Here is a 21,246-nt window from a genome sequence, read left to right as displayed (position 1 = left end):
AATGGCTGGTTAGTCAAAATAATTGAGCAGCTTACATGTTGCGATTGGTATAGGATTTCTAAAAGGAAACCTTGGAATTCTTGATGTTTTGCCTGAAGCTATTGGGGTTTTTTTTCCACAGTATTACAATGTAAAAGTTGTACAGTATACCTGTTGGGCAAATACTCCTGTAGTCTAGGGCTGGCAAACCCATGTGTAAATGTGTCAAGATTTTCCTAGCTTGAAATACTCTGAAAACTAATGTTTTAGTTTCCCAAACAGTGATTAGGTAGCAGTTTTCAATAAGTACAAGCCATTTTACATTTTTTTTGCCTCAAAGAAAAGTTAGTTTGTGTGTGTGTGTGTTTGTTTGTTTGTTTATTTTGTAGTCATGAAGTTTTTCCTTACGGAGGAAACCCATTTTGAATTCAAATTGATAGACTAAACTATTGTGTTACATTGTAACTGTGCTTTCTTATGCTGCTCCAGAAATCTACTTTTATGTTTATTGCTAGCATAACCTTTATGCTTCTGTTTACACGGTAGGAAACATGGTTTTTTCATTTTACATGGTAGGAAACATGGTTTTTTCATTTAACTGTTATCTTCATTTTGTTAACTTTATCTTTAAAATGATTAGGTTTTGTTATGTTTTTAAAAATATTTTTTTGCATACTGCTGCCCATATTTGAATAAACATGAAAAATTCCCACTCAGAATGGCTTTTTTCCCTGTTTTGCTCTAAATATAATTCAGCGGATGCCTCCCAGTACTTATAAATGTATGTCTATATAGGTATGTTTTAAAAAGTATAATTTGAAAGTCCTACAGGATATAATGACCCATAAACTCTTAATTATTCTTGTAATTGTCGCTATTGGTGTGTTTAGTTATCTAGGTATTGCTCCTTATTGAAGTGAGAACAGGGAATTTCATTCCATAGGCAGTTTGCCTGGAACACTTGAGGCTATAATGTAGGGTTGGTTTGTATTTTTGTTTGTATTTTTTTTAAAGATTTTAATTAAAAACTTAATGTATTTGAGAATTCTTTTGTCAGCTGGATTGTGAGGTCAGTTTATTAAAACATATTAAGGTACATCACAATCACAATAACGGCTTATATGTACAATGTATTTTTGTATATCACCCACCATACTGTGGACAACGAATACCAGCAATTTGACAACAGTTGTTTACCATCCATAAAATCTTAGCTGTACCACCTATTTAATGAGATTCTGGCAAGTAATTTTTTGAACATACGCGTGGCTAGCATAACAGTCTTAAACAACCCAGCATCCTGCCTAAGCCCTGTAGAACTTGAAAGTAGTGACTGACAGCTTCCTCATGCGAAGAAGAAAACTGAGAATATTCCTTTTGAAACGGTTTCCTTAAATATTTCAATAAAACTTAATGTCAGTGTTTTTAGGATCAGAGCAACTGCCTTCATTATAGTTTGACCTGTTTTTACAAACTTTTTAAAGCAGGGGAGAAGTTAACATTCTTGTTCTAACTTCCACATTATCTTGGTAATTAGAGCAAAGAGTAATTAGAGTTTAGGGTTTTAGGGTAACACTTGGAGTGGTGAGGGGAGGACAAGTTAAGGGAAAAGTTAAAGCTTTTGTAGAATATACCCAAAGATACCTGCAACATAACATTTTTTTGCTGTGTTAATTTGGTTGTGGACAGGAGAGTCGGATCGCAAAGATCCTGAATGCTTCCTGTGAGCTCTATTCAGCAAATACAGAGGGGTGGAGGAGGTTGGGATAACTTTAATAAAGTCAAAGAAACAAGTTTTCAAATGTTTGATTTTTTTGAAAACATGCCAGTTTAATAATTGTATTAAGATAGTTGAAATAAAAAGGAAATGGTACAGAGTTCAAGCACAGAAGTTTCTGGTTATCAGGGAATGAGGTACAGATTATCAAGGGGTGCGAAATTCAGTTTAGGAACAGGTGGCACAAGGAATACATCATCTACAACCTCCCCAATTGGGGGTAAAAGGTTAACAGGTCAAAGTACAGACATTGAGATATGGGGGTATGTTGTCCATATAATGGCTATGTTCAGGTGTGGAGTATAATGAGCGGATATGATGATGGGGATGGATCTACCCTCATTTGGGGGGATTTAATGTTCATTGAGTTTATGGTTCCAGTTCATACGGTCCAATGGAAAAAGCCTCTCAGTCCCTTTCCCATAGTGGATGCATGATGTCGTACCGGCTCACGCCTCCTGGTACTGTCGGTAGCCGGTGATGTGTTCGATGTAGATGTCCCTGGACCATCAGATGGTGTCCGAGACCATGAGGCGCCGCATGAGCTGTGCGTAGCGTCGACCGATCCCACAGGTCCGCAGCACACGCTCGTTGCAGGGGTCCCAAGCGCCCAGGGCTCCGACGATCAGGGCATCCGTCTGCACCTCGTAGTCCTTCGCTCTGAGGGTGTTGGCCAGGGAGGCGTATTTTTCCAGCTTCCAAGCTCGGGCTTCTCAGAAGGCCGGGGTCCTGTTCTCGAAGGGGACACTGATGTCGACGAGGATGATCTTTTTCTGGGCCTCGTCGGTGACTACCACGTCGGGTCACAACGGGCTGTCAGTACTAAGGATGGCGCAGTTCACGGCGACCTCCCCCAGGCGCGGTGCGATGGCTTTCACTAGGCGGTTCTGGACGGCGTTGTGGCGCAGCTGCCAGGCTCTGGAGCGGGGCCTGCAGCTGCACAGGACGTGGGGCAGGGTCTCGTTGGAGCAGCCGCACTTCCTGCAATGCTTGTCTCGGTTCCCGTGGCGGACGACTCCGTTGAGCAGGACGCAGTTGAGCCGGGCGCGGTGGATGAACCGCCAGTCGGCGAAACGGGTGAAGCCGCCCCCGGCGAGGAAGTGGTTGCTGGCGTCCCACTTGCTGGTCAGTTCGAAGGCTTTACCCTGGTCCGGTTTACGCTTCAGGGCTTCCATGTATAGCGATGTAGATGGCTGCCTTCAGGGTCCTCTCCAGCATGCCCCTGGTGCTCAGGGTGATGATGGTGTTGTCCTCAGACCTGATCTGTGGCACCAGGATTCCCAGCTCCTGGCACTTCTCGCACCACTCCCAGCGGCAGCCAATGCACTTCCTAGAACCAAACTTTACCTAGAAATAAATGCTAATACTGGGAAAGCAGATCTAGAATATAGCTGAAACATGCATCCTTTAGCACAGTTGTTTTCAACCTGTGGCCCACGCACCCATGGGTAGCCGTAGACAATGTCTAAGATTTCCAAAGGGGTCTGCACCTCCCTTTGAAATTTTTTAGGGGTCTGCAAATGAAAGATTGAAAACCACTGCTTTAGCGCAACACAGACTCCTCTGAGCCTTTCATAGAGTTTGACCTGATTAGCATTTTACTCTCTGAATTTATGCAGTTCTGATCATACTCAAGGGTACCCAATAATTTACAGGAAATAGCAGAGAATTTATTATCAAGGTAATGTACAGAGTTACATGCTATGCCAGTCCACATAAAAGCAACAGGAGGGACCCATTATTTGATTAGTTAGTACAAAGCTGAAACAGTAGTGATGGCACTGCTTGATCTTGTCAGCACTTCCTGCTTAGGGAATTGCTGTGGGCAGGCACCAAGCTTCTTATCGTCAAGCTGCCTATGATTTTCAAATGCTTTCTCAATTGAAAAAATTATTGGAAAAAAAATACAAAACCAAGCTGATAGCTATGAAAGTATGAGAACTGGTGTAGAAAAAATCTTGGGCATTTTTAATACCTTCACACAGCTTTCAAACTTGATAATACAATAAAATGACATTTGCTCCAGTTTCTCTCAGCTATCAGAAGTCAGGATCTGATGTTACTATACACAAAGCCAATAACAGTGCCGTTTTCTCTTCAGAAACCTTGGAGGAGTAGAGCTGGTGGAGAATTTTTCAACCTAATGTGTTTGTTGGAAAATTGCAACATTTCCCGGAAATGTACTGTTTTTCAACAAAACTTGTCTGGATGTTTTCTCATGTGCAGGATACAATTTTAGTCAAGATGAAACCCCCTCATCCCAGAATAGCCAGTAGCCCAGTAATTAAGGCACTCCCTTGGGATGTACCCTTTCCTGTCTCAACCTACATCTCCCATATCTCAGGTGAGTGCCATAACTGCTGGGCTAGTGGCTGTTCCCATTTTTTGTGAAACTTTTTGGAAGGTCTTGGTTTTGTCCTGCTGTGGATTAAAAATAAAACGTTAAAATTTTTTGCCAAACAGAATTCTTGTTTTTTAGCAAGCCCTATTAAGGAGTCTATTAAAAGGCAGTTAGAACAATGTCAGTTTGGGACAATGTACAGAAATATCAAACATCAGGGTTAAACTAAAAACAACTTTAAAAATGTCCACCTGTAATATGGTGTGGTCTTGCCATAGCTATAGCTGAGACTTGCTGTGACAGGATCCCCGGGGTGCAGCTTGGGACTGTGGGACCACTGTGTCCCATGAACCTCTCCAGCCTGGGCTGTCTCTCACAATGCCTTGCTCGTGACCAGCAGCAAAACCCTATAGGTGCTGTGATCACTCAGTGTACAACAGCATGTGGAGACCCACACCCAGCTATATTGCATGAATGCTCCCAGAGCCACTCATAAATCACACACGGAAAGGCACCAGCCAAATCCCTCCCAGCACTGTACTCCAGGAATATACCATCTTGCACTGCTTAAGATGAGCAGTGCACATTTATTAATTGGTTCACCACTTCATCAAGGGAAAGTGGACATACACCAGCCTTTGCAAACTTGAGCAGATTTGCCATACACTTCAAGCAAACTCACTGCTAAAGATAAACAGTTAAAGAAATTTATTGATTACGAAAGATAGATTTTAAGTGACAGGCAAAAAGTCAGAGTTAGTTACCAAATGAAAATAAAATATAAGCACGCAGTCTAAACTCTCAACCCTATCAGACTAGGCAACATCTAGATTAAGCAGTTTTTCTCAGCCCACTGGATATTGCAGTTCATAGTACATAGATTTCACCCTTGAAATCTGGGCCGGTCTCCTCTGCTTAAGTCTTCCCAGTGTCCTGGTTGCTTGCAGCATGGGTTGGGGCAGGAGGAAAGGCCAAGCATGAGGCCCCTGTGTTGTTTTATACCCTCAGTCCCATGTGCTTGGAGAATACAAGTCCAGGCATGTCTGGTGGGCATTGCTGAGTCCATAGGCAAGGTTGAGCAATTCCCCTGGTGTGGCCTCATGCAGGTGAGTCACTGAGTTGTAACTCCCTTGCTGGACAATGGCTGGTGATGTCTGTTCAGCAGCACCCACCCAGCTGTTGGTTACTTCCCTTGTCATTGTGTCTGTAAAGCTCGTATCTGGGCAGCTCCCAAACCCACAGCGTATTTTAGTGAAAACCGTACAATGCAATTCTTATAATTTCATATGCATTGATGATACACATATTTAGATGGGACAGTGACTTTCAGCCGATCATAACCTTTCCCCTGATGATACCTTACAAGGCATGCTTTATATGCAATATCACAATTACATAAAAATGAGGAATATGTGGGTTATAGGGTGCTCCCACAAGATATAGACTTGCTTTTGTCCCACTTCCTCCTAAAATCCTCAAAGGTCATTTCCAATTTCACATTTTACATGTATAGCTGGTGGGTAGATTTCTTTGCCCAAATGCTTGTCATTTGAGAGAGACAAGAATTTGTGGTGAGAGAGGAAGCAGTTGCTGGTTCATGTTTTGGACTTTCTTCTAATAACATGTCTTTTCATCTTTTCCCCTCACTCCCTTCCAAAAAAAAAGGGAAAAAAAAGCCCTAGAAAGTTCAAATAAAATTTAATTAGAGCCTACTGCACAGAAACGTTTCTGAGCCAGGGGCAATTATTTTTGCAAGTGAAGAGCTAGCTTTCCAAAATAGCAATGTCAACATGGCCTCTTGGGCTCTAATGTACTTTTAAAGGGTGTCAAATGAATGAAAACCTAAGCTTTCATTTAAAAATAAAATAAAGCCTCTTCCTGGTGAAGACAACAGTCAAATTAGAAACCTTGCTATGTAATTTGTTGCAGATCTTTATTTTTAAAAGATCGGAACCCATTTCTCTATGGTAGTTGCTCTCTTGAATGATAACCCATCACCATAACTTCAGAACTTTGGGTTACTTTTAAACTTAACCCTAACTTTAAAGTTTCAGGGATTCTAATATTAGTATCTGTAATAATTACCACCTTCTTGTAAGACTTTTTACCCTTGATTTGCTATGTTTTTCTCAAATTGCAGCTGAATAAGCTTTTGTCTGGAAAATAAGCTTTTGTCTTTAGGCTCTCTGCTACAGCTGATATTACTCTCAGTTGAAACTTATATGTTGTTAGAACAAAATGTAAAAGCTTTATTATTCCTGTCTGTTTTTTTCCTGTGAGGGAATTTAGAAGTATTGTAACAATGGATACATTTCATACCTGCTCATTAATAACGATCCAACTAAACTTTGCTCATGTAATAGCTTTAGTCTGAAGACAGAGCTTTAAACAAAAATACTCCACATTCTGGGTTAAGTGCCATAGTTCCTACGCTCAGTCCTAATGGAGGATGACAGCCAAATTTCCAATTGGCATATAAAATAAAAATTAAGTACTTATGAAACCAAGCTCTTAAATGTGTCTGAAGTCTTGCTTGTTTTGGCTAATCCATGTAACTTGAACACTCACATGTCAAATATATGAATACAGGTTCTCTTGAAATTTAGCTAAAACTGTCACTTATGCCTGTAGCATTTCATGTCGTGTACAGCTTACAATTTTCTATTTAGTATAAATATAAGCGACATTTAGAGTCTATTTTCTATAGCGATTTCTCTAGTTAACCCATTGGATGTAAAAGCTCACTGAGTGGAATACTGAAACAAAGAACACATGCTCAATAGCATTCTCAAATTCAGTAATGAAGGTAACACTGTCAGCTTTCTCTAAAAGGGGTTTAATTTTCTAATGCACCTTTTAAAAAAGATAAAATCTATAGAATTGAAGCTTTTAGACTGTTGCTAGATATCAATTTTTTGTTTGCATTGTTGAATATTCAAATTTCTGACTCGGCTTTGAAAATTTCTGCCATACTGTGCGTATTGTCAAGGAGACTAGCAGCTTCAAATACTAATCGAAAGGAACTTTTCAGAAAGTGAAACTAGTACAAAGCTGCCTGTTTCTTGAGTGCTGCAGACAATAGGGCTACAGCTAGAAATGAATCTCACCAATATGAAACTGAACAATCTGGATACCAAAGTGGAAAAAGAGTTGGCAATTAATTGAAAATAGGATTCTGTTTGTGAGAGAGAGAGAATGGGAGGACCCTTGAAAACATTTCTGTCTCTGACCCCTACCCATCTGGTGTACTCCAGATGTACCTTCTCCTACGTTCTCCTTGGGCTGACTGCCTTCTATGAGGCAGAAGCATTAGGAAGAACTGCCCGTCTAAATCCCCGTTAACATGCTAAGGTAACCAGAGCTGAGCCCTATTACATTTACAAAAGGGGGGCCCTGCTGTGTCAGTCCTATACCCATGCTCCTGTTTGCACCCCAAGGATCATGCTGTCTAGGTTTTCCCAGAGGTACCCAATACCTCTGGACTAACCTGTCTCTAGAGTCTGCATGGAAACAGAAGAGAAGAGTCACTCCGTTTTCTTATCAACGGGGCCTAAGGCTGCAACTCCCACTTAACCACAATGTTCGCTGAGGCTTTTTCTTCACTCCTAAAAAGAGCAGGGGTTTAAATTGGGGTGGTGTGTTAGCCATCCTGATGTCAAAACACAGCGAGGACAAGGCACTCTAGTTTTAATGCAAGGACAGCCCCAGCCACCCATCAGACGTAAAGTGTGTATGTGTGATGTCCTGCCACAGCTGTTGCCTCTCTGGCACTGCAGCGTCTGTCCCAGCAAACGCTGAAGCAATCTTTGCTTGTGCCTCCTGGCTTGGCCCTGCCACACTTGCCTTTCTTGCAAAGGTTTGTGCACTCATTTAATTTTAAGCATGTGAGTAATCCTATTTAGTTCAAGTCGACTCATGGTTTGCCTTCTCGGGACTGGGGGCTTAGATGGCCTAGGCAGTCTCTGTGCCGTGGTGCCTGTCTGTCTTTGACACGCCCGCTGCCTATCCCATTGTCACATGCCCATCCTTCAGGGCCAGCCCCAGATGCTGGCAGCATGCAGAAACCTGTTTGTGACTCATATTAAAGGGGACCCTAGGCACGTGTTCCCGCTTGCGCCCCAGGGATCAACACAGGTTTCTGTGCCCATGAAGAGTTTTGAAAATTTAGCCCTTTAGGGAAAAAAAGGTAGAAATAATGGATCAATAGTGTAACATATTAAGACACTCCAGACACGTCTTACTGAGACATTAATCTGTTGCTTGGCTTTATGCCTTAAAGCATACCTGAGGCATGTTCTAGTAAAATATATCCTGCTTTCTCTTAATCCGGCATTCAAAGATTCCCCCTTCCATAGAGAAAACAATCTTAAAAAAGCTATTCAGTAGCTATTCAGTTATTGCTGCTGCCCTTGCGTAATGGTGCCCTTCGTCTGTGGATCCATTCAGCAGGTTGCATACGCATCAGTCATGCATGTTGCGTCAGTGCACTAATTTGGGCTTTTAAAAATTTGCTTTCATGAAGAAAGCACTTTGTGTCACAGAAATGCTGGTTTTTCCATTTAACATGTCATCTTCAGTATCTCAGCCTATAAGATTTAGTATTCCATTGACAAAATATTTACAGAGCTTTATATTCATCAGGCAAAAGTTTTATGTAGAGCTAAATAATACATGCAGTCAATGCATTTTGTCCAGAAAATGAATAAACTTAATTGCATACTTAAAATCACTGAACTTTCCATTTCCACAAGACTCTTCTGATCTGAGGTACGTGGTCACATTTTGCAAATGTGTATGGAAAAGCAGCTGCTGTGGCTCGACAGGGTCAAGAAATGTGATGAGTTAATGCAGAACCTGACCCATTGATTCTAATTTACTCTATCGTCTGCTAATACGTAGCTGAAGTCAGTCACCTTGGCCCAGAAATCAGGTATTTTGCTTTTGTTCAAAAAGAAAAGCATGTTTAGTCATCAGCCCACGCTGTGACATTGTTTTAAGGTTTAAAGGGAAACTGGAGACAATGTTAATCTTCCGATTTGGGATACAAAGCAAGGTGTTTTCCATCTTATTCTGTTAAAATGGATTCCTGAAAAAAATCCCCAAGCAATGCAAATTCTAATTCATTTGATTAAGCCTTGGTGTATTTAAATCCTGGGTGTTACCATAATTCTAGATGACTATTAATAGGTTAATGGATTTATTGTGTGGGTATCTTTCTGCAGGAGACAGGCAATAGTGGTTTTGGATGAGACCATTTACAATGTAACATTTAACACAAAGCATGCCAATTATTTCATGGGTAAAGAAAGATATGTACTTAGATATCATCTTGCTGGGTAGGTAACACATAGAGAAAATATACTTTTCTATTAATTATACATTAGGAATCCCCACTCCAGTCGTTGAAAATTTTTAGAGGGAGGACAAATCTTGAAGAGGAGTGGATCCCCAAGAAGAGCAGAGAGAGGGTGGCAAAAGACTTTTGAAATCTGTGATGTATCCATCCCTGGCTTTGCTCGTGTGGCTCTAGGATCAGGTGAAGCCAAAACTGAAGTGAAACTCATGGGGGTGTAAATCTCTACAATGCAAAACCACCAGCAACCCCCCATGAATCAGTTTTTCATATAGCCTCATTACTTCCTCAGTCCCTTTTTTAGGCAAGCCACAACTCTGTACTTTTTTGGTGGTGGGTTGTTGATTTTTTTCCCCCTCTGCTAGCCAAGCCACTCAACCCAAATGCGGATATTTGGCACTCTGTGTTCTGGTGAGTCCCATACGTTTCATGGTCTTCTGAGTCTGCATCCCTCGTTCACAATCAGTTGCCAGCATTTACTGAAAGGAAAACTTTTCTGGGCCCGATCCAAAGCCCAGTGGAAAGACTCCCACTGCCTTCAGTGGACTTTGGAGAAGATCTTCTCAAAGGCCAGTCTTCTAGGAGGCCATATGTGGGGAGAGTTTAAGCAGCTGAGTACAAATGCCAAAAGAGAGAATGCAAATCTCAGTGCTTGTGTGTTAAGTAAGTTGTTCGATTGCACCCACAAAGATCATCTGGCCCAAGCATTACCAATCAACACATAAAATGCCAAGAAATTAGGTCCTTCTGCACTTGACTACTCTCACCCTTTCCAGGCAGAATGCACCCACTAGCCATGTCTCGTTGAAGATACCATCCATTTGTAAAGTGTTCTACAGGGTCTCCTGCCTGAAAATTGCTACACAGCTATTAAAGAACTATATCAACACATGCCACTCTTGCTGATGAAAAATGCCACAGGAAATTGGTTAGAACTGTCTAGCCTTGTATCCTTCCTCTGAATGGCCTGTATCGGATGTGTCAGCAGAAGGTGCAAGAAGCCCTGCAGTAGGCAGCTATGGAATAGCCTGCTCCCAGGGACAGTGTCCTCCTAACAAAAGCCAGGGAGAGGCTGCCTTATACCCTGAAGCATAAGACCGAAATCCTCACCCTGTTGACATTAATGAGCGATTTTCCATTAACGATGATGGGACCAGGATTTTATCTTGAGGGGTTACATCCCTTGCAGAACCCTTGGATTTTAATTTTCTTTTTAGGGATTAAAAAAAAAAATCTTTACTGGATGTATCTCTGGCTGTTCTTAGTCATATCAATCTCTCGTCTTTTTTGAATCCTGATGCTATAGCATCAACCTTACTTTTGGTTAATATTTTTATTATTTGTACTGTGGGAGTGCCTAGGAACCCTGGTCATAGACCAAGAACCCATTGTGCTAGGTGCTGGTACAAACAGAATAAAAGAAAGTTCAGCCTCCCACAGCATTTGTGGTATTTTTATTTAACGATATTTTAAAATGTAACTTTTTAAGAAAAAAGTGTCCCAGGTTTATTTTTACCCGGTTATTTTTCCGATGCCTAGGAAGCCTGACATACATTAAGAAAATATCAGGGCATGGGGGGAATTTTCTTTCCTCATTTTTAAAAGCTGAATTTCAAATGTGCAAAGAACACGCTTTATTTCCAAGACTGAATTTTTACTGCCCATTGAAACTCATTTGCGCAAATTACACAGGATACTTTTTGTACGATGCTCCGTTTCCTCTTCTGCTAAGGAGCTGATTTCAAAAATGAAGTTACTAAATTATCAAGATAGCTTTACGTTGTGCGTTGGGCCCTGCTGAATTACCCGTTTGCAGGAAAACAGATCTGGAAGTGCAATGCTGTGTGCATGTGTAGAAAATACTCCAAAAATGTACAAATCTTGCATGCAATGTATTTCACACTTTCAAACTGAAACTTGCTTAAAAGCATCCAGTAGTGTAGACCGCTCATAATGCCAGCTTCTTTTTGCTTGATTGAAAATGGTGCTTTTGAAGATTCAGTGAAAATAGTGAGAATCAAATAAAACACTTTTAATATATCACAAATTGCATAGTTATGTGTCATAATCTTTTAGTTAGCTAGTTAATTCTCTAGTGAAGAATGCACCGACTTGGAGATGGTGGTGTGGTAGGAACCTGTTCTAATATATGTAAAATAAGAAAGGTCAATTTACTACAAAATGAAGAGACAGATTTTTAACTAGTGCTTAGTATGATCGGAAGGGGAACATGGTAAATTATCCTGTATCCAGAATTTTGTTGTGCAAGGCCCAGTGCTTGTGTAGTTTTCTTATTAAATGTAACTATGTACTGACAAGATAGTATATTTGACAGGTGTGGACCAGCTCTGTAATAATATATGAATACTGCCTCTTGAGTTGGTTATTGGGATGTTCACTCTGGGAATGTATTGGTTAATTTCATAGCAGGCTGTAAGAGAAACGAGCAGGATGGAAGAAGAATCGTTCAAGATAGGCCACCCCTCTGCAAAAACTTGAGGCTTGTTGCAGGGCAGTGGCAGAAGCAGAGGCCCTGAGAAGTCTTTTTGTAGGAAATTCCAATATTTCAAAAATAAGTTTTCATTCCGATTCAGAACAAAAACTAGAACATTCAAAATTTCCCGTGTCAAGGAAATTCTGAAAAATGTTCTGGAAAAATCCAAACATTTGTTTGATTTCTCTGAAACAAAATGGAGCATCTGGCTGCCCTAACTCCCAGAGACTCCTTGAGTTGCCCCGGACACCAGGAAACTCATTGGACTTCCCCTGATATAGAGCAGCTACCCAGGAGACCTTAGGGAAGCACAGGTATGCCACTATAAGGTCCGTAGCATAGACATGGTTGCACCTCCAAGGCTGTATCTTCACTAGGAAAAAGATGTGTTCTAAGCTTGGGTTAATTAGCTCAAGATACAATCCTAGTGAAGACAAGGCAGTTTGTAGTTTTCACAAGCCAGGGAAATCCCTAAGCTGCTCCATAGTCCTTATTGTGACCTGCTAACTCATGTGAAAACTACAAACTGCCTTGTCTTCACTAGGATATTACCTTGAGTTAGTTAACTCAAGTTAAGAACACACTTTTCCCCTCTAGTGAAGACAAGGCTATTCCTGTGATGAGGTAGAGATCTGAAGAATTTGGTAAAGATGGGTGTGTGATGTTTGGTTCTATTCCTCCCAAATAGGGTGACCAGATGTCCCAATTTTATAGGGACAGTCCCAATTTTTTTTATAGAGTCTTTTTCTTATATAGGCTCCTATTACCCCCCATCCCCGCCCCGATTTTTCACACTTTCTGTCTGGCCACCCTACTCCCAAACAATATTTAATTCAGAGCAACTGAGGGTTATCATAGTCATCCTGTATTTCTGTTCCCTCTGTGAAACTGCCTTCATGATATCTGGAGCAGCTACAATGTTGGGTATATTGGGAATGTGAAAAGTTTTTTACCTGGCAGGTCTTGATTTTAGGGTTTTCCCCTCTAACACTCGTTGGCATCACTAATATTTAAATTGGAGTAGGCAATTCTATTCTTTGTCATGCTTTCAGCATTATTAAGGCTGTTACTCGTGTGGCATGGAAAACGAACATCATACACTCACTTTTCAGGAGGTAAGGGAAAGGAATGCTGACTGTTATTTTTCTTTAAAAAGTATGTATGTATCATTTTATGTCAACAGATATTTTGTCCTAAGGGTTAAAAACAACTGTTTTCCATTCACCTTTTGAAGGTGCAAGCCTCTTGTTGTAAACAGCACAGTTATTTTGGACACTACATAGAAATTCTCTATATAATCCAATCATTCCCATGAAGTCTTTCTTCCTAAAGTCTCTCCAAACCCAAAACATATTCTCAGGAAAATCATGAACCTCTCAAGAAAGCACTGGAGTGAGAAGATTAGATGGATATTGCTTTGGAGTGGAGATTTTAAAGTTACTGCAAGGTAAAATGAAGCAAATACTGTAGCCTCCAAAAGCCAAATAGAGGATTAAGTCTTGCGGCTTTTTTGGTAGATTTCAAATCTTTGGCGAACAGTTCATTGCAGCTCTAAAAATTATCTTATTATCAAGTCAATGGGGAAAAAACATCTCATTAAGCTTCCAATAACAGCTGCAGTTCCATCAAACACTAAGAGAAATGTAACCCTAGGAATGAACAGATCATGTTTTCAGAGAATGTTTGCTAATGGTTGCTAACACCACTTCCTGTTCCCATGCCAGGAAACAGATAGAGAAATTCCTGATGTTGCAATGAAAATAGGAATGGAAAACGAACCAGTTGCAAGGAAAGGATAAAGGTGATAGGGAGAAAGTTAAGATGTTTTGTAGAGTGCGCTCTCTGTGTGTACTTTTGCATGTTAAACCAACTTCCCATAAGTTTCTTTGCGTAGACCTGCAGCTTGTAAATTACTTTGTAATTTGCAGTAATTAACTTCAGGAAGGAGGGGGATGAAGCCCCCAAAGGATACACAATCCAATCACGTCTCCCTTGCACCTTTTCAGACTGATTTATTTGGCAATGTTTCCAGGTTGAATGTGCTTCTAAATACCAAACCTTTAAAATGATAGATTTTCTAAAGGTTCCTGAAAAAGAAGACTTTCATCAAAACAGCATCTCCCCCCAACACTTCAATTGTGTTTAGATCAATCCACCCACTCCTATATAAATATCGAGTCCCACTGTACAATATGTTGCTGCAGGAAATCAGGGCTCTTTCATCTTATTCAGCCTCTCCAGCTGCTCTTCATTAAAATCTGCTTTTATAAATATGGAAGCCCAGAAACAACCCCTAAGCAGCACAATTCACAAGTGACTAAACTTGGCTATTTTCAATAGTCTCTGCATTATTTACAAAAATCCCTTTTTTCATCATGCAAATTAAACTGTGGAGGAGCCTAGCTCTCTACGGTTCCCATTTTGAAGTGGTGGCTCGGGACCGGGCATTTCCTTTCCTTAGAAGACACAAAAAGATGAAATCCCAGAAGAAGTGGTACAACTACAAAATGCTGTGGCTCTGGAGGTTTGACATCCGTTCCAAGTGTATGATATCACAACTCAGTTTAGATTAATAGACACAGACACCGCATTTAACAGCCCAGAGCCTTCTCACATGTAGCTGAAATACTGAGCTGTTGTCTTTTATCCCTAGCCCTCGTATTTTGTTTTAATGACAGGCTTATGAGGCCTATGAAAGAATCTTTTCTTCCAGGTGTAAATCACAATGGCTCTATCACACAATTATCCCACCATGAGGCAAGTACTCTGCATATTTTCTTAAAAATAAATAAATAAGGATCGGGGAGGGTCTCTGATCGCAAACACCGAGCTACTCCTAGGCTGGTTGCTAATTCAGGGCTAATTAGAAGGGCAAACAGGTACCTATTTAAATTCCTAACAGGAGCTATACGTGCCCATCCTGTGCTGTAGGCACAGATCCCATGAATCAAAATCACAAACCCGTGCAAAAGAAGTGACTCCACAGCTCAGCCACTCCTCAACAGAGATGGGCACTGTAGTGTGCTTCGAATGCTAACAAACTTGGGCTCTGATAGACCAAGCTCCAGAACTAAAGGCCTCATGCAAAGATCACACTGGCGGCAGCTCCATCTTGACTATCCAGCCCAAGCACCCTCGCTGATCTGAGCTATGGCACTGTGTCACAGGGCGAGAGGCAGTTGGTCAGGTAAGCAGGTCCCAAGCTGTAGAGGTTAAAACCAACAGCTGGAAATTAACCCAGAAGCTTTTTGGAAGCAAGTGCAGAGAGCAAGGAGTGCTGGTCCAATGTGCTTCCAATAGGTAACTCCACTTAAAAAGCAGACTGCAGCATTCTGCACCAGCTGCAGCTTTCCAATGTTCCCATTGTGTAGCCCCCTCAAGAGCGCATTACAGCAATCTAATCTTGCAGTGACAAAGGCAAGGCTAATTGTAGCAAGAGTGGCCTCAAAGATCAAAGGTGACAGTCATTTTGCCGGGGCAAGGTAGGAATACTGGATCATGTCCCTAGCTTTATAAGAAGAAGTACTCCAACCCTTTTCAGCACATAGGCTCTGAGTCACAGGGCATATAGGCATGTACTTAATTTCAGCACGGGTACCTCTATTGGAGTTAATATTCACGTACTTAAAGTTAAACATATGCTTAAGTGCCCCTCTGAATCAGGGCCATATTAATTGTTACAGAATGTGTGTCAGACTTCAGATGGTTATTAAGGACGGAAAGTCATGGCCTTTTTACAGTCCTACACCCATCTTTGATATAAAGTATAATCTCCTTTGCAGAGAAGTTGAAATTGTATTGCCACCGTGAAGCAATCATATAGGAGGCCATAGTACGTACACAAATACTATCCATATGCTTTTTTGAGCGAAGTAAGTGTGAAAAACTTGCTCAAGGAATATTTACTGTCATGCTTAACAGGAGCCGTGTGCTGACATAAGAAAACTGAATTTATGGTCAAGAATGCTTCTAAATAATCCTTTGTTGTCCCCTGTAGGTGGCCTTGCTGCCAACATTTTGGGCTTAGTAAAAGAGACTATATCTGATCGCTCCCCAACATTTGTTAAAATTGCGCTAAGACACCGGAGATGTGTAGCATCTTTGGGGGCTGATAAGAAAAATGCTGACATTCAGTCCACTGTTGTTGCTACCAAGTACCATTGTAAATCTCATTGTAAGTGAGCCATATTCTTTTGATGACCCTCCTCTTGCCATTAACCCTTTACAAATAGGATTCTGCTGTATTTTTTCTTGTGTGATGGAATATTTTAATACAAATGAATTACAGTACAATGGAAAACACACTTTAAAAGGTCTTAATTGTTGTGCCAATGGAAATTCTTAGACCAAACTCGTTACTTCTGATCAGTTAAAACAAACTATCATTGTTTAAAAGCCATTTATTGCCTAGTCTGATTACTTAATCTTTACATTTAAGATGTGTTGCGCTAAATGCAGCTCCCATACAAACGCTGCATTTACACTCAAGTGAGTCCTAGGAGTTACATCAGGGTTAAACTGGTTTACGTGAGACCAGAATTGCTCCCTGTGAAAAAAGTCAGACCTAGTTATATGGTAGCTTTGTTCTTCTCTCTGATAAAAGCATAAAGTGTTCACTACTATGAGAGCATAAAAGGATAGCTGATTTGTCAATGGTAACATTTCTTGTAAGGTAAGAGAGCTTGCAAACAGGTTACACACACACACACACACGCAGTGAGCTGATAAATACAAAGACACAACCAAATGCGTGTGTGTGTATGTGATCTGTTTGTAAGCTTTTTTCAGTTCGCTTTAGAAGACGTTACATACACACAACGTTCCCACTATACCCTGTATGTTAATGAATTGAAACATGGGTACAACTTTTGCTCTTAGTGACACCAACTGAATCCCATTTGTTTCACTTGGATTGTGCCAATGTCACCGAGAGTCGAATCTGGCCTTATGCGTCTAGATACATACACCTCTATACCTACAGCCTCGACCTTGGTGAGCCACTGCGTACGTGACCCTCGTTGACGATTAGTTGGAATGACAGTGCATACCAGTCACTGTGCAGTTTTTCCTCTGCAAAACTGGGATTACAGAATAGAAGTATGCAGTGCTCTAGTAAATCACATTTTTGTACACGTAAAGTATCAAGTCAATTAGTAAGTTTAAACAGACATTTTCATGTAGCTCTTACAACAGCACCTCATTGCTAATTAATTGCAATTTAAATTTGTCACCAATGACCACTGCTGAGTAAATGGCACCATCCCCCACCCATGCTTCTAATTTTCCCAGCAGTATACCAAAAGCATGGGATGAAAATAATTGTTAGCATTAAAGTAACCATTCTATTAAAATTGTGATTCCTGCATTTCAATTTGTTACTCATTTTTTTGCACCAAAATGGGACTGATATTAGCCTCTCATAATTAGTTTCCATGCCACAGTGGCTTTTTTCCACCCCTAATGATCCTTTTGGTTTGATACAGTGGTTAATGCAGCTTTTTTTGTTGTCAATAAAGTTTAACCCAAGTTACCTAAGTCTTAAGTGGTCCATTTAGCAGAACTGGGCCTAAAAATCTGACCAAGATACACTAAAGCAGTGAAACTCAGACTGTGGCTCGTGAGCCGCAAGTGGCTCTTTAAGGTTTCTCCTGTGGCTCTTAGCAGCACATGATATTGAAACACTGTGATTTAATTATTAACCAAATTAAGTTATTTACCAAGCAGGGTGTTTTACTCTGTTATGAACAATTAAGTTATGAACTTCCACTAAGTTAATAACTTAGTTTATATATATTATTCTCACAGCAAATAAGTATTTCCCTGCCATGCTGTTTAAATATGAATAGTACTATAGTAAATGAAAGGAGGAATTAACACTAGGGTGGAACTTCTGGGTAATGTTGATCACGAAGGTTCGGCTCCTGAACCACTGAGGTCTGAGTATCACTGCACTAGAACATCAAGAATGCCGGTTAAGAGAACCGCAGAAGAGATGCTAAATAAAACTAGACGCATGTTTGGCTTACAGTCTTTATCAGCAATATCTCCCATTACGTTGCCACATGTTTCTAGTAACAATAAAGCAAAATGGGTCTGTAAAGTAAATTGATTTCCTCCTTGCGGCTGTCAAGTAAATATATTAACATTTCTACCTTTGCTGCCATGATTTCCCCAACACAGGCTACAGCTCCACCAGATGTACAAATTAGAGATTATTGTCAAGGCAAATGCCATTGTTCCTTGATTGAATGGGTCAGTGATGAAATTTGCATACATATAGAGCTAAACAGAGGTTTCTACTATAGGCAATGCATTTCTTTTGTATGTATCTCTGTACATAAATTAAACATAATAATGCTTTGTCTTTTTAATTCATAAAAGGGCTTTTTATTTACATCTACTCTAATATACATATGGCAATTTTTTTCCCGGCAGGGAATTTTTTCTCTTAATACTGAGACTCCGAATATTATTTAAAAGGGGATTGGATCCACCTAACAGCGAAAGGAAATAACATTTGATTGCACAGGTTTTCTGGCTCATGCTCGTGCTATATATCAAAGCAAAACTGTATTAAGCAAGGCTTCCCTTTTTGGTTTTAGACAGCTTGTGTCCTCCATGTACTCCTTGCTTCTCTGAGTGATCTGTCATAAGGTAGAGTAGCAAAAAAAGAATTTTTCAACTGACAGTTAATAAAGAGCACAATTATTATCACAGTCAAGAGCAGGAAGAAAAACAGAACAATGTAAGTCACCAGATCTGGCTTATTTATTTCCCCTTCTTTTAACACCCTGGCTGTTGACATATAAAACGCAGAGGAGCTTACTGATCTCTGTGTGCTGTTCAGGTAGGGTGTGTTGGTCTGAATGATTAGGTGAGCTTCAGTGGCACTGGTTGAATTTAACAATTCACTATACATGTTCTTGCTTAAATTTTCTTCCCCTGTAGGTGTATCAGAAGAGAATGAAAGTGTCAGTGTGTGGTGTGGAAAAGGAATGTTCCCATTCGTAATGGGCTGAAATCCAGCCACATTCTGTATAAACGTAAATGCAGCAATTCCGTTCACTTACATGGCTCAGTGAGTTTGCTTCTTTCAATCTCCCTGGATCACATTTACATCATTAATCCTCAAATAGAAATCAGGAAAAAAATGTGTATTTATATATATATATATATATATACCTCTTGTTCGGGCACTTGCTCTCTTAGCCAAAACCAGGGCTTATGCCCAATGGACTGGGTCTTCTGTGTGAACTGAACTGGTTATCTAGGATGAGTTGACAGGATCTTCTTCATTTTCCTGGGAGTGGAATGTGGCAGCCTCCCGTGCATAGAAAAAAAGACTCTCCTCTTTAACAAAACCCTGTACTGTAAGCCAAACAGAGAAGAAGAAGAAATGCTTTGTATAGCAGCACTTGCTTGTTTTGAAGGGAAGGCACAACAGATTTCCAAGTGATTATCTGAAGAGCGATGCACACAAATCCAGTGTTAAATAAGATCCACGTCCACCAAAAGAAGCAGCTTCCTCTTTGACATCTAGTTGAATTCCCAGTTGCAATTCCCTCCCTCAGGGGACTCCTCACTGCTGGAATGCTGGTTCTGTGTAGCATTAGTTGACTTTCTTGATCTGTTAACTGTGCACTTGCAGCTAGCACTGAGATGCTTTCGCTTTCTGGATCAGCTTTTTCAGTTGCTTTAAAGAAAAAAAAAATCTGACCAAAGCCTCCTTTATTTAAAAGAAAAATAAGTTCTTAGTTCTTTCAAAGCCTCTTCCTCACCCCTGCTCCAGCTAAGCTGTCAGCTGGAACTGGGGTCTGGGCATAAATATGTGAAACGTGACTTTTCCCTTTAAACAGACACTCCACCACAGCGTCACTTGCTACTATGTGAAGCGAAGAATTACACAGTGGTGCTGAATGTTTCTAGAGCCTGGGATATCTTGCATGCTAAAAGGGAAGAGATCTCATGATAGAGCCTCTTGAGTGTCAAGGCTCTGGGTGCAAAGCAGGTGTGGGGGTGTGTGTGGCAAAGCAAAGGTAAATTGCATCAGAGTCTCTCTCTCTCTCTCTCTCTCTCTCAGAGTTTTATTATTAAAATGAGTCTCTCTAGGGTAAATAAGAAAATGTCTTTTTCCCCCCCTGCATAGTCCCCAGCACCCTCTACAGCCTGACAATTAGCATGTTAATTCTTTTTCATCAAATTGCTTATATACTGCCATTAGCTGCTCGCTGGCTGGCTGCCAGCTCTCCTTAGCAATCCCGCATGTCAATACATCAGATTAACATGGTTAATACTTTATTGTAACCATCAGAACTCAAAAATGGGATGGGGGGAGCAGCCAAGGGGGACGAGGGAACATTTGTTAGCTTGAGAGCGGAAACTATGAACCATTCTCCCCACCCTCAGGACATGGACAGATACAAGCAAACCTTAGAGCACCCTATGAAGATTATGACATCCCAGTTCTGGATGGTAAAGCATTTTAATGAACATAATAAAATACTTTTGCCTTAAAAGAGAGGAAATGTAAAAGGAGGAATCTTATGTACAGTGATTTTTATAAAAAAAGTTTCTGTTCAGGAAAAGAGATTGGTTTAGGCCCTGCTGCCTTTTTGGCCAAAATATAAGAGCTAAGAAGAAGCCCGGGAGTAAGTCAGTCATGTTTTGGGCTAAAGCCAGTGAATTGAGGCTTAATTTCAAGAAGGCTAATTTGCTATAAATAAGTCCTTAATTACAAAATTAAGAGCTGATCCTTTCCCTTTATTATCCTGAAGAAGGATCTGGTTCAAAGTCGAAATAAAGCTGCAATTTTTCCTCATTCACTCATCTCTTGTCTGGTAACATGTTTTGAATTCCCATCACTTGACAACATCAGTAGGATTCTAAAATGTCTGGAAAAGGTGCACAGATGGCATGTGTGTGGCCCCCTAACACCATTGGCGGGGTGTCTTGTTATGCTTAGCACTTTTCATCTTTAAAACTCCAAGTGCTTTATGAGGCTGGCAAAGCATTATTATCCTCAGTTTAATGGCTGGGGCAAAAGAGAACCAGCAAGGATACAAACAGGATCATGCTCCCTATGCAAAGCAGTAAGGACAAGTCGGACCACACCTCCACTCCACACTCTTGCATGACCTACCCAGATCTTGGGTGCCTGCCTATTCCTGTTCGCTCCCTCAAGAATTCCACCAATCCACTACACTCGGGCCAGAGCAGCGGACCTGGTATAGGTGGCAGCATAGGCCAGCAGCAAATTATTACCTCCTGGAGCAAGGTGCAGATGGGAGGAATCCTGACTCAAG

The sequence above is a fragment of the Lepidochelys olivacea genome, assembly GCF_965140295.1.
Source record: "Lepidochelys olivacea isolate rLepOli2 genome assembly, chromosome: 8".
In the NCBI taxonomy this organism is placed as follows: domain Eukaryota; kingdom Metazoa; phylum Chordata; order Testudines; family Cheloniidae; genus Lepidochelys; species Lepidochelys olivacea.
Note: the sequence above shows the minus strand (reverse complement) of the source record.